The sequence below is a fragment of the Labrus mixtus genome, chromosome 19 (genome assembly GCF_963584025.1).
Source record: "Labrus mixtus chromosome 19, fLabMix1.1, whole genome shotgun sequence".
In the NCBI taxonomy this organism is placed as follows: domain Eukaryota; kingdom Metazoa; phylum Chordata; class Actinopteri; order Labriformes; family Labridae; genus Labrus; species Labrus mixtus.
In genome coordinates, this window is record NC_083630.1 from 13,925,355 (window position 1) to 13,938,036 (window position 12,682).

Sequence of the window (12,682 nt, forward strand, 5' to 3'; positions counted from 1 at the left end):
GTTGACTTGTGAAACTGACTGGAGATAATTATGTTTAAGTCAATACAGGCAGAGTTGTGTTTAGCAGCAAAAAAAAGAAGAGAGAAAGGTAAACAGAATATCCTGGTTTCAAATACAACAAGTTCTGCTCTTCTGGGAAAAATTAACTTTTACGACATATTTCCAAACAGACAGATAATAAGATGACAGTAAACAGCTGAACTAAATATACATTTGAGAAGGAAAACAGTTTTTCTGTCAGTGAAGATGAAAAATATGTTTTAAACTCAACATACACCACTACTACTCCATGGCCCTCTCTAGGAATGCATATCCAATGATGTCTTGGTAGTCATTGGTCACTATCCAAGCTACCAGAATGATGCTTACTATCACAAAAAACATGCAGGCATTTTAAGAAAGCCAACGCTGATGTAAGTGAGTAAACTGAATGAGTATTTAACAAATAATTGGATTAAGAGCGTCTAAATTTCAGAGAACAAACCAATTACATTTTGAGAGATAAACAAGAAAAGGAATGAGGCAGATTCCTCCACAGGGTGACGTGGTAGCAGCTCAGTCAGCAGTGTAGTACTGCTGCTGGCGCATGAAACCAAACACCCTTAAAATGTGGAACATGTGTAGGCATATTCTCTGGGAATTATAGACAAACATAGACCATGAGAACCAGCCTGCGTGACCCTGGACGCCATAAACAAACTTCTCCATGGCTGTGACACACCAACATGATACCACTCATAAAAATGCATTTGTCTGATTGCACCTGTGCCTGTTCAGCACTCCTCTCTAACCAACGCCTCTGGGCGAGTGTGTGTGTGTTTGGAAATCATATACGCTGTATGAGCACTAATCATTCACTGAAAGAGTCAGAGCAAGAATCAGTCAGACTTCAACTCAGACGGACACGTAACCTGTAATTTGTACAAAGGGGAGCTCTCCTTTCCATTGCCTCTGGCTCAGTGTGAGGCTTTTCTAAAGCATGCAGTAACGTCATTTGTTATCCTGCCTGGCCAAAAATCAAGATCTTCCTGCATTGTACAATATCTAAATTAGGTTATCAACTAAAGATAGAATTAGTTTACAAAGAATAAAACAGGAAGCTTACTGCTCCAAATCCTTCCATGCCTTACGTTTGAGCCAAAGCTGAAGGAATGCAGTCGACACATCATCCCAGCATGTTCAAGAGACACCAGCTGAACTTGGTTGAACTCGCTGCAGGCGATTCAAGAAAAGCAAAGCGGAGATAATGCTGTCATGCAATGCTGGACCTTGTCGGTTTAAACAAAGTTGCTCAATCTTCAATACTTCAGCTCCTTAAATAACCAGCCATTCTGCATTCACACAGCAAAGCCACAAAGTGTTCAAGTAAGGGCAAACAGGACCACGGGCTACCAGTAGCACATGGTCAAGTCCACACATCTAAGTGTTTCTGCACACACACACACACACACGGGCAGAGAAGGGGAGCACTGGCAGAAGCTGAATGTGTTTGCCCGCTCCAGGGGAGAAGGGAAGAAAGGGAGCAGAAGAGCTGAAACAAACGCATGCTGGCTTCTATTAGTCGAGTTGTGGAGCGGGAAAAGAGGGGTGAGGAAATGTATTCATTCCCGCTGCCCCCCTTCATTCCCATCCCTCCAACCCTCCCACCCCATTATCTCCATTCTGGAAAAGCGGCGGATGAAAGGGACAACCCCCCAGTGGCAGCACTTCTCCCTCCAAACTTACGCCGACGCATTCTGACGGCTGCTTAATTGTACGTGATACAGGCAGGGCCCTTTCTCTTTCAAATCTAAAACAGATTGCTTCTCCCTGGGGAGGGGATTATTGGACAAGAGAGATGACAAAGCAGAGACAGTGCAGCACTCTGGGGGGTGGAGGATGGAGGGGGTAAGCTTGTGGATGGTGTGTATGTGTATACACGTTTTTCCTATGTTTCTCTTTTGTACATGCATGTGTCGCAAGAAGATTATGTTTGTGTCCATGTGTTTCAAATGCGAACACGTGTGGACAACAACCTAGAACGTGTGCAATAGCGCCAGCCTCTGATCATTGGATCTTTGTGTCCACTTCAAAGTACTTCTTAGGTCCTCTCTTTTTTTTTTTTTTATCACATGTTCACACCTCCCGCTCTCTTATCTTGGCCTCTTCTACTTTATCCCTGTTCCACTTTGCCCTTTGTGTCTCTCTTGACCCAGCTTTCTCTTTCCCCCTCTTAAGCCCATGCTGCATCTACGTGCAGTGACATTTAAACAAAAGCAGCTCTGGACATCACAGAAGAAGCATTACATCTCCTCTCTCACTTAGTTGCTTAAAGTATGCTGCAATGAATACAGCCCAAAAGGAGTCCCACATCATCTCTTGCACTATCTATTCTCTGGAGACAATGATAAGAACCTGGTCAGAGGTTATTCCTGGCTTTGCAAAACCTTTTCTTCTCAAAATACATCTTCTGTCTCCCAACTACTCATCAGGGTAGAAGCTCGAGAGAAGAAAAAAGCCGAAAAATAAAGCTAAGTATCGCATAAACATCTAGTTTGCTGCTCTCTTCATTGTGTGCAAGTGGATCCGAGGTTTGAGGATTTGGCATTCCTACTAAAGATGAGCTGACTGTGATGTTTGCATGCCCTGACCTTTACCACTCAAATGAGGGGGCTGAACAAACACATGAGGGTGCTATTGTGAGCTCCCCAACACACCCCCAAAAGAGATCACTGCAGTGGGTGTGTGTGCATCCTGATTTGCACGGCATATTTCCCTGGAGAAATGTTCCTTAAAAGTCAAGGACACATCTGAAGGCTTGCACCTAAGTGCATCGAAACACAGTGGAAGTGTTTGATCAGCGAGGACAACAAAGGAACTGAGAAAGTGGCTGACTCATCTAAAGATCGCCTTTCTAGATCCCACACAAATAAAGGCATGCCAAATACTCACTGTTCAAATACTGGTCATTTGCAGTGATAGGTCTGTGCAATCTACTCCAGCGCTACTATGCAATCAGGCGAGCGTGAGGAACACTATCATTAAGCTGAAGAGATAAACAAGTGCTGGAGGAGAGGGTGGTTTAGGAAATCTTTCTTAACATGTCACACACAAGAGAACACACACAATCTATGGAAAAGACAGAAAGAGATGCTATACAACCAGAGGGATCAAAGGCATGAAACCAACAATCTTCTCTTCAAAAGCAAAGATGCAGAAACATTCAGCAGAAGAATTTGTTGGAACTGTTGGCTTGTTCAGCTGTTCCATTTGATTGCAGTTTTCAGTATAGATGGATAGTGCATCATTCAACAGTTAGAGCTCAAATGTTCTCATTGAAACACTCATTGAATTTAAAGTCATATAAAAAAATCATCTTAAAGAATTAAAGTACTGGACACATATGGCACCTAGAATGAATGCATACTTGTAATCCCCTTTCTTACAGTATGAGTCTGCTATGAATGTTTTCGACCTTATTCATTAGTTGGCATGTAAGAAATCACCCTGGATGTCTGGGAAGTCTCTGATTCACTGTGGTTGGCATTTAAAAAAAAATAAACACACAGATAAGACGAATATTGTTAGTATAAATACTACTTCTTCCTCATCATACTTATCAGGAGACCAGATTACTTCATTTATTGCGTTCACACGCCCACACACACACACATTCACCACAGTACATTCAATGATGGCAGAGCTGCTACTGGAACAACGTTTGTCTTGGCGAGGGTCTACTCCCCAGAACCTAATTATTTGCAGCAGCTGCTCACGCTCTTGTTTGTAGCACAGTGAAGCTAAACTGTTTAAAGGATCTCCTTCTCTTCTGAGCTGGCAGACAGCGCTGAGTTCTAAAAAAAAAACGTCCCAAAGCTGCTTTGCTATGCTCTGGGTGCGGTAATCAAGATTGAATCGAAAATCTGCTGGGTGAAATGAAAGTGAAGGGAAGATTTATGGATCAGTCTTGTCAAACTGTGAGAGTCTAAAGGCAGGCCTCATCATTTTTTCTCCAGCTCCTCAATTCAGTAATACAAATTGGCACTTTCAATGTTTTGAAATGTAAGCCAGTCTGGCCACTGATCTTGCCTGGTACATACAAACCGCTTTGAAAAGAACCACAGCATATTTTTTTCCATTTCTAAAAACACGTTTCTTTGGACTAGCAGAACGGATGAAAACATTTGTCATACACACAGTAAATACAGTTGTAAGTCATTAATTTTTTCCCCTAAAGTAGATGAACTTTCATCGCAAATGTATACATGAAATGTACAAAATAGATTTTGAGAGAAAATTAAATTTGGTAAAAGGATATTTTGGAGCATGTTATTTGTATATGTGATGTTTCTCTGCTATGACTATCGATGACAGCCATTCTATTTGAACTGTTCCAGTGGGGCGCAGTGGTCAGTGCGTACCCCATGTATGGAGGCTATATAGTCCTCCAAGCAGGCGGCCAAGGTTCAGATCCAACCTGTGGCTCCTTTCCCGCCCGTCATTCCCCGCTCTCATTCCCTGATTTCCAACTCTATCCACTGTCCTATCTCTACAATAAAGCCATGAAAAGCCCCCCAAAAAATCTTTTTTTTTTTTAATGTTCCAGTTTCTAATATAAACTTCTCCCTCACTTCTCCCAAAAAACCTTTCAGCTGTTACCCTCATTGATCTTCTATTTAGTCAAATTCTCCACTGGCCTTAACGCAACAGTTGCCACAGCATGTTGGTGGTTGTGTTAATACTTGAAGAAACAAGCAGGAAGTGTAGCTGCGGCTGGTTTACCTAGGTAAACAGAAATCTACACAACAGCAGCTTTCACCCATACAACCACCTCTCTTCTCAGCCCGGCTGCTGTCCACACTGCCTTTCACAGCTGCACAATCTCCTTCGCAGACACCTCATACACACACACATACAGACACACATACTGTATACACCCACATGCAAAGTGCCTTAAGCTAGGCATAGGTACTATACATCATATTGCCACTCCACTGGCAAGTTTCCCTTCTCACTTGACTGGAGTTCAATGGCTGAAGTGAGGTATACAATCTGAGTCTCTGCCTCTCTTCTGAGCTCTGACAGTTTGTCCGGAAAACACTCTTCAGCAGCTCATCCATTTAGCATAAACTGACACATGGTGCCAGAAGTGCACTCTGAATAAGATTTATGTAGAAACTTATCCTGTCTGACTGAAGGGAGGGAATTTAAAATACTGCACTGAATTATGGAAGTGTACATAAAATGGGACTTCATTTGCAACTACAGCAGATGGCAGAGTAAATAAAGAAACTATTCATCATTGATGAAAACAGAATTAATCAGTCAGGAGAGACAATCAGAGAGAAATACAGAACTGATATTTGTTACCCATGTTGAGTACATAACTCTTAGGATGCCCTCACTGACACAGTTAATAATGCAGCATAGTGTTTTTGATTGACAGCAAACATTTTCAAAACTTAGCTCTCTTTCCACTCTCCACACATCCTGCATTCAGAGAGATAGAAATTAACAGATGGCTGCTTATGGATTGGGGAAAAATGACATTAATGGAATGTGCTGCTGTCTAATCCCCTGAGACTAAGGAATTTGCGATGGAGGGAATTCCTGTCATTCAGGGGAAAACTATGAAGTCCAGTACACAGAGCGACTGTAAAGGCAGCACAGACTCATTACACTTACAGACTCCCACTTTGACAGCCTGCTGCATCAAAAATTTACTGCAAATTGTGTAAACTAGGCACCAAGAGCAGTGGAGAAAAAGTGGTAAACAGAAGAAAAAAGGGCAAAAATAAACACATTGAGAAAGTACCTGAAAGGCAGGAGAGCAGAGTGCCGGTCGAGTGAGTGAGAGGCAAGGCAAGGATTGGTCTTCTGTGTTTGCTTCTCCTGTTTCTTGAGCAGTTCTCCCTTGTCCCTGTCTTGAAGCTGGATTTTGGGTTGAATAGTAGGGGGGACCACACAGCTCCTGGAAGACAACCTCTCTCCTCTAATCCTCTCTCCGATGTGATGACACTCTCTAACCTCGACCATCTGTTGAAACACGTCCTGAAGCAGTCAGCACCGCACTGTGTCAAGAACCCCACTCCCCTGCCCAATCACAGTCCGGCTGCTGGGTGGCTCCTTGCTGCCAGGAGGCAGGGACAAGGACACAGCACAGTGCTGAGGGAGACACACACACACACACATACACGCAGTCACACACATACACAGATACTCTACGAGATGGAAGCAAGAAAACTCCCAGTCATCGTAACCCGAGAGGCAGAGCAGGAGGAAGGGACGGGGAGAGTGAGAGGAGTGGAAAGAGAAGGAATGGGAGGGGAGAGAGGGTGAGGGAGAGCAAGAGTGGAGAGAGAGAGAGAGAGAGAGAGAGAGAGAGAGAGAGAGAGAGAGAGAGAGCATGCAGGAGTTGAGAGGGACAGAGAGAATGTTTGTGTGGCGGAAAGAAAAGAGATAAAAATAAGAAGATAAACTGAGATTGTGCTTTATATTCTGCTAATGTTACATAACATTTCTTTAGCAATTGCTAAAAACACACTGATACAGAAACTATTTTACCCTCTGTACCAGACCACTCTCCTCCTATTCCATCTGCAGCTGCTGAGTATGGGGTATAAAGAATCTAAACTAAAACAGCTATAAAATTCTGTATTGCCTTCATGGTGGGAATGCTGTTGGCACTAAACTGTTACATCTCCAGGCACAGAAGCACAGGCAGCAACCCTCACACCTTAGTGTGATAAATCCATACAGTCCCCCAGCTGCATTCCTGCCCTTCACCACCTATTGCCTTAAGTTAAAAAGGAGGGCAGAGGGGAAAGACACTAAAATTACAAAGCTCAGGAAAGAGGGAGACAGAAAAGGAAAGAAAAGAATCAGAGATAAGAAGGGTTACGGGTTTACGGCTTGATGGGAGCAGACTGATGGAGCTGACAATCACCATCGAAACTGTAACTGGTACGTTTCTGAAATGAATCAGACGACTTTCAACTCGTTCACACATAACACGGGGGGGCATTTGTTGAGAAAATCTGTCACATTAATCATTTTGTTCAACTACTGTCCTACTCACTGATCCATTAAAAAAAGGATTACAAGACCCTGATGATACTCAGCAGCTACTTCAAGGGCAGCCCTAATGAGCTGATGCCCATTTGATATCCGACAGCATCACAATGAGTTAATCAGAGGTGTGAAACGACAGAGGAAGGCTTCTAAGTGGGTCATTTACATTCAATAAGCAGCATCGACACCGTGGCCTGTTTCAAGTCTTTGATAATACAACTAAGTGTAAACATGTTAACAGACTGAGAGTAATGAAGAACATTGATTGTCTCCAAATGACTCTTAATCAATGGTAAAGTTTTCCCACATTAACATACTCAACTTTTAATGGGATAACTTCCTTTTATATAAAGCCATCTCATACTATTTGTTGTATCTTGAAATGATTTGTAAGTATGGGACCTGTCTTGTTAAATTTCAGAAATGTTATGCTGTAATGTGGCTGAGATCTCCCATGTGTATCATGTTTCCGTTTTAATTTGATTGCACCACAAACAACATCATAGAGATTTTCAGTGAGAGTCATGGTTATATTCCCTTCAGGTTTACAAATGAGGATATTGAATTAAACTAAACAAAGCTTATTTTCACCAGGGACACGTGAAACTTTCCCCAGCTTGGACTGATGTTTGCAACAGGGGCAGCGATGAGGGAGAAAAGAGAGCCTTAGGGGGAAAAGAGCTCAAATTAGATTAACTAAATTCACAAAGACTGTCCCCAGCCCCTCCTGCATGGCTACACACACCCCAACCCACACCTCGAAGCCCCAGCCCCCATTCTCACGGCCGAGAGGTTTCCAAAGGGCCTTCAGGCAGGCCAGGGGCGACCAAATCCCTGTGCTCTTTACTGGATTAAAGATTGCTGCCCCACTGGGGGAGAGGGTCTGTTTTTTTATAAGCTGAGCACATCTGTAAACATCATAAATCCACTGAGACAGAAAAGGTTATCAGGCTGCGTTTGTGTGAGGAAAACAAGTACCAGGCCTTTCCAGCAAAGACGCACCTAGAAACTTCTAAGAGTTAGAACTTGCTCATTCACCAATTGCAAACACACATCATTCGATTCACCGCTCTTTCCATTTTCACTTCTGCTGATGGACACAACAGCAACAAAAAGTGAGGGTGAAGGGAGGTCTATAAAATGGCCCCATCTTACAAATGACTGAATGACCTGCAGGAAGGCCAGTAGTTCTAGTCCCCCCCCCCCCCCCCTCCATCTTCACAAAGAATTCGACAAGACCATCATGTTGGATATCTGACTTTAAATAGCTTCAAGAAGGCCAGTTTAGTCAAATTTTAGACCTCTCTAATTTAACCTCAAAACAGGATAGTGTCATCATAACGCCTTTTCTCCCAGCTTCACTTTAAAAATTGATTTTCACATCTCCAAACCATATCCCCCCTTTTCCGTCCAGCTTTCCAACCATCAGTTGGGCCTGCAGGTGCAGGCAGAGGCCAGTGTTGGGGGGCTACTCGGTTCACTAGCCCCATTCAACTCTGGCTGAATGAGATACATAGGGGTGTCATTGCTGTGGTCCGCCCTCTGTGCCAGTATAGAGTGCAAGCTGGAGCTGGGGGGATACTGCCATGATGTGGAGGAAGGAAATCATAGGGGTGACTCTGGCTTAAGCTGCACAGTGTTTTTAAAAACCAAGCACATAGGTACTACCTTGCTGTCCATGCCCTGTAATAACATGCTGTAGATTTGTGTCAGCTGTTTAGGATTCCTTTGAGATCCTCAGGAGTCTATACATCAAGGACCAACTAATTAACCGCTAACACTGGGAGCAGAGCTTATAAGACAAATCTATTTTCTACCACTAAGCAAGGTGTGTTTGAGTTTGTACTCCACAGTGATGTTGTTTCTAGGGACTAGATTTGCTTCTGTCCAGTGGCTTCCCCAGGACCCCTTCCACTCCAGGAGGTAGAATCAGTGTCATGTTGAGTTCATGCCAGAGAGGCACGGATGGGAGCCTGGGATGCGTGGGATTCAGCAGGAAAGCACGAGAGGACACGCACAGTTGGTCATGAATATAAACGGCTACGAGGAGAAATGAAAGGCAGGAGAAGGAAGGACAGAGAGGATACAGGAATACAGTAGGGACAGAGGGGCAGCAGGGGTGAAGGAAAGTAGAAAAGAAAGTAAAGAATAGAGGAGGAGGAGGTGAGGGGGCTTCTGTGGTTCAGTGACAGCTGAACACGCAGCACACGCATGTGGAGGGAGCTCTCCTCACGCCACCCTCCTGCTGTGTCATGCATGTGCCCTTTTTCTTCTCCTATGTGATTTAACACGCATGAAAACAACAAGGCCATGCAGACATGGTAAGATCTGCCACAGTATCCTGAAGAAAGCAAATTGCCAGATCCCCCCAGGACAACCAATACTTATGGTGTAAATGCAGATTAACAACCTTATAAAAAGGTGCATCGCTATGAAATAAGGATTATAGTAAGTAGTATTTGTTTGCTAGAGTGCGCTATCTTCTGTTTTCTAACTTCGTTGTTTCTGTATAGGTGTTTTTTAAGCCTATAACCACTACTTGGGGGAGAGGGGGTTCATACATGATGATTATTTACGGCACGCTGAAGAAACAGCCTTTCTACAGTTTCCACAGCAAATCTTCAACATTTCAATGTTAGACGTTAAAGCCTGATGGGTTTAAAAACAACAACAACAACAACAACAACAACAACAAAAAACACAGGCTACGCCTGTTTTGGACAAGATGAGGAAAGAGATCAAATGTTTGATAACACTTTGTCGACAGGAGGCACCGAAAACAACACAAACTGAAGTTCCTCACAGGGGCTTTGACTACCAAATCTTTTTAGAGTTAGAGGTTTGGAGCTCAGTTACTTGAAACAGCTAAATTGAACTGTTACTACGGTGGCTGATAAGTGCAAAGCAAAATTACAAATGTGAGACAAATTTACATTTTGAAAAACCTTTTTACATTTTTAGAAAACAAAATGACAAAACCAAAACAGTTATACCAAGGAAAAAACACATTTACATTTTATAAAACAAATTTACAAACGATAGAATCTTGACAAAATGTGAATGTACCAAATGTCGGAAGTGACCCGGAAGTGATCGAGTGAGGGGTCATTTTGTTTGTTTTGTGGCGGTACATTCCCTTTCTGTCAAGATTCTGTCGTTTGTAAATTTGTTTGGGGACTGGTAAAAGTGTTCTGCCTCTTGTAAATTTGTCTCAGCGATTGTAAAAGTGTTTCACATCTTGTAAATTTGTTTTGTCCTTGGTAAGTGTTTTTGGTTTTGTAATTTTGTTTCATAAAATGTAAAAATGTAAATTTGTCTCACATTTTGTAAAAGTGTGTTTAACACTGTAATTTTGCTTTGCACTTCCCAGCCACCGTATGTTACCCTTATCTTTCTATTCACAATAATAGATTTTCTTTGGATGTTAACATGCTTTGTATGTTAGGAGCATTTGTAAGTAGTTCAACAAAACTCTCACTTGCATGGTAAATCAAAAGGATTTTTTTATTTTACTCAAAAGGTTAACAATGATCGCTACAATAAACATTAAGGCTGACACCTATATTTGAAAAGCTGTTGTCAAGCAGCTAACAGGTAGAGCTGCAGACCAAAGGGAATACACTAACACATCATGAACTCATTAACAGTAACCTGAGACCAAGTGTTGAGTGATGATGATAGGATTTAGAGGTCTGTTAATAATGACATCCACCAACAGACTTTGGTTGGATGCCAGATGTGCCAACACTTCAATGGCAGATGTTTACATGATGGTCAACCATGGTCACCAAACATCAGTGAGTAAAGACTGTTGGCATTTAGGGCAGAGTATTACCTCAAAATCCATTAGCTAACATGAAGTGACTATATTTTCATGAAAGAAACTTGTTCTTCCTCACTCCCCAAACCACAGTACACTTAATCTTAAAGTCTATGGATCTGAAGAAAATTACGAGTTAGATGTACGTTTCGAAATATCAAACAGATTGTTTTATTTGTAATGATAAAAAGGTGAAAAAAAACTTACCAACTTCCAGATATATAACTCAAGAATAATGCAGCCTATATTGGGTTATTCTTGGCATCAAAAGAAATGAAAGTGCACTCAGATTTTCCAAATAGATACTGTCAGCATATTGCTCAATCCATCTTCCAGAGGGATTTAAGAACACACAGAGACTCTTCATGAACAAGTCTTACACATTTTGTTGCAAATATTGGGCAGATCAATCTCCAAATCCATCTAAAAATATTTCAATTCAGTGGTCTCTGAAAACAGTAGCAGACCTCTTTTTCATCTTTTTTTTCCAAACTTCAAGTATGATTTATGTTAAGAGTAACAATCAACATAATGATAGTACATAGAACAAATCTGATAGACCACCCAGAGAGCTCTCTCAGAGCAGGATTTGGACCTTCTGAGAACTTCTACAAAAGTAGGGAAAAGATAGTGAGAGAAGCCAATCCTATCATGCTCATGATCTGGTGAATCACGGGATAACGGAAACCATTCGGGATAGCCTTAAGGTTCAGTAAATTGCTAAATGGCTGGGAACCAGTGCTGTAAGCAATGAGATAGATACAGCGGGGGAGATACTGATCGCTCTCCCTGGGTTCAAGGAAGAAGATGAAAGGCATTCTGCCAGATCAGACAATGGCGATCATGTAGTGACCAGGTACCACATGAAAAGCCCCAGGGAGCTTTAAGAGTGTAAAAGAACTGAATTCCGCTAGATGAATTTCCCAAACAAGTTGTTGTCTTTAGTCCATCCTGTCAGACAAGAGCAGCAGAAGCAAGAACATTAGATAAGGACACATAAGAAGAGGGTTCTGAGGATAAGAAAGACACAGTTATGGGGTCATAAAAGGAAAATGCCACTTGTTCTTACTTCTGCTGCATAAAGGTGGGCCTCTCTTTGATATTACCATTATCATACTTCATCAGAAGGGGAAAGATATACTTGTTCTTGAATAAGTTTAAACACATTCAGCGTTGTACTTTTGTTTCACCCAGTAGGATAGATGCCTTCATTTGGTGCTTGATTTGTAATATTAAAAAAAAAAGGTTGAGAGAAGTTGGACTGAAATTCACAAGTTAATCCCAATGTTATCATTATGTAAGATTAGCATTCAAAATAAACGCATCGCAAACACTGGAATTTATCTCAATGAATAACAAAACACATCTCATGTTAACGAGCAATGCTATCTCACTCTGCATGCATACGTCTTCCCTAGTAGATGAAGGTGTAATGGACATGTTTTTTTTCACATTATCCATGTGAATGTAACTTTCTTCACTTTCGGATTCAGACATGTTGCCGCTAAAATGCCAGTTTTAAGAGGCTCTGGGTAGGAAACTTTCACTTTTTTTACTGCATGTAATTACCTTTAAGTCTTCAGGTACTTTTTCAATTAGTAACCATATATCTTCCTGAGAGTTCCTGAGCTCTGTTGTCTTGTTCCTCTGGATCATTGCTGTGGACCGCCTGCTGCTGTAGAACTGTCAGGTTCCAACTACTACTATCATCATTATTTAAACTGATTTTATGTTCAATAACTTAATCCTGTAAATACTGTATTATTATGCTCCTCACCACTATATGCCAACCTTTAATGTATCTACTTCATA

General features: G+C 41.8%; 1 protein-coding gene across 1 annotated transcript in view; it reads right to left on the reverse strand.

Moving 5' to 3' along the window:
• The window catches only part of sulf1 (sulfatase 1), a 34,826-nt gene extending 28,595 nt beyond the window's left edge, over window positions 1-6,231 (reverse strand). Inside the window, exon 1 of the mRNA XM_061065010.1 lies at window positions 5,795-6,231. The gene's annotated coding sequence lies outside the window, so the exon portion shown is untranslated. The remainder of the gene's footprint in view (window positions 1-5,794) is intronic.
• Window positions 6,232-12,682: the final 6,451 nt, after the last annotated feature.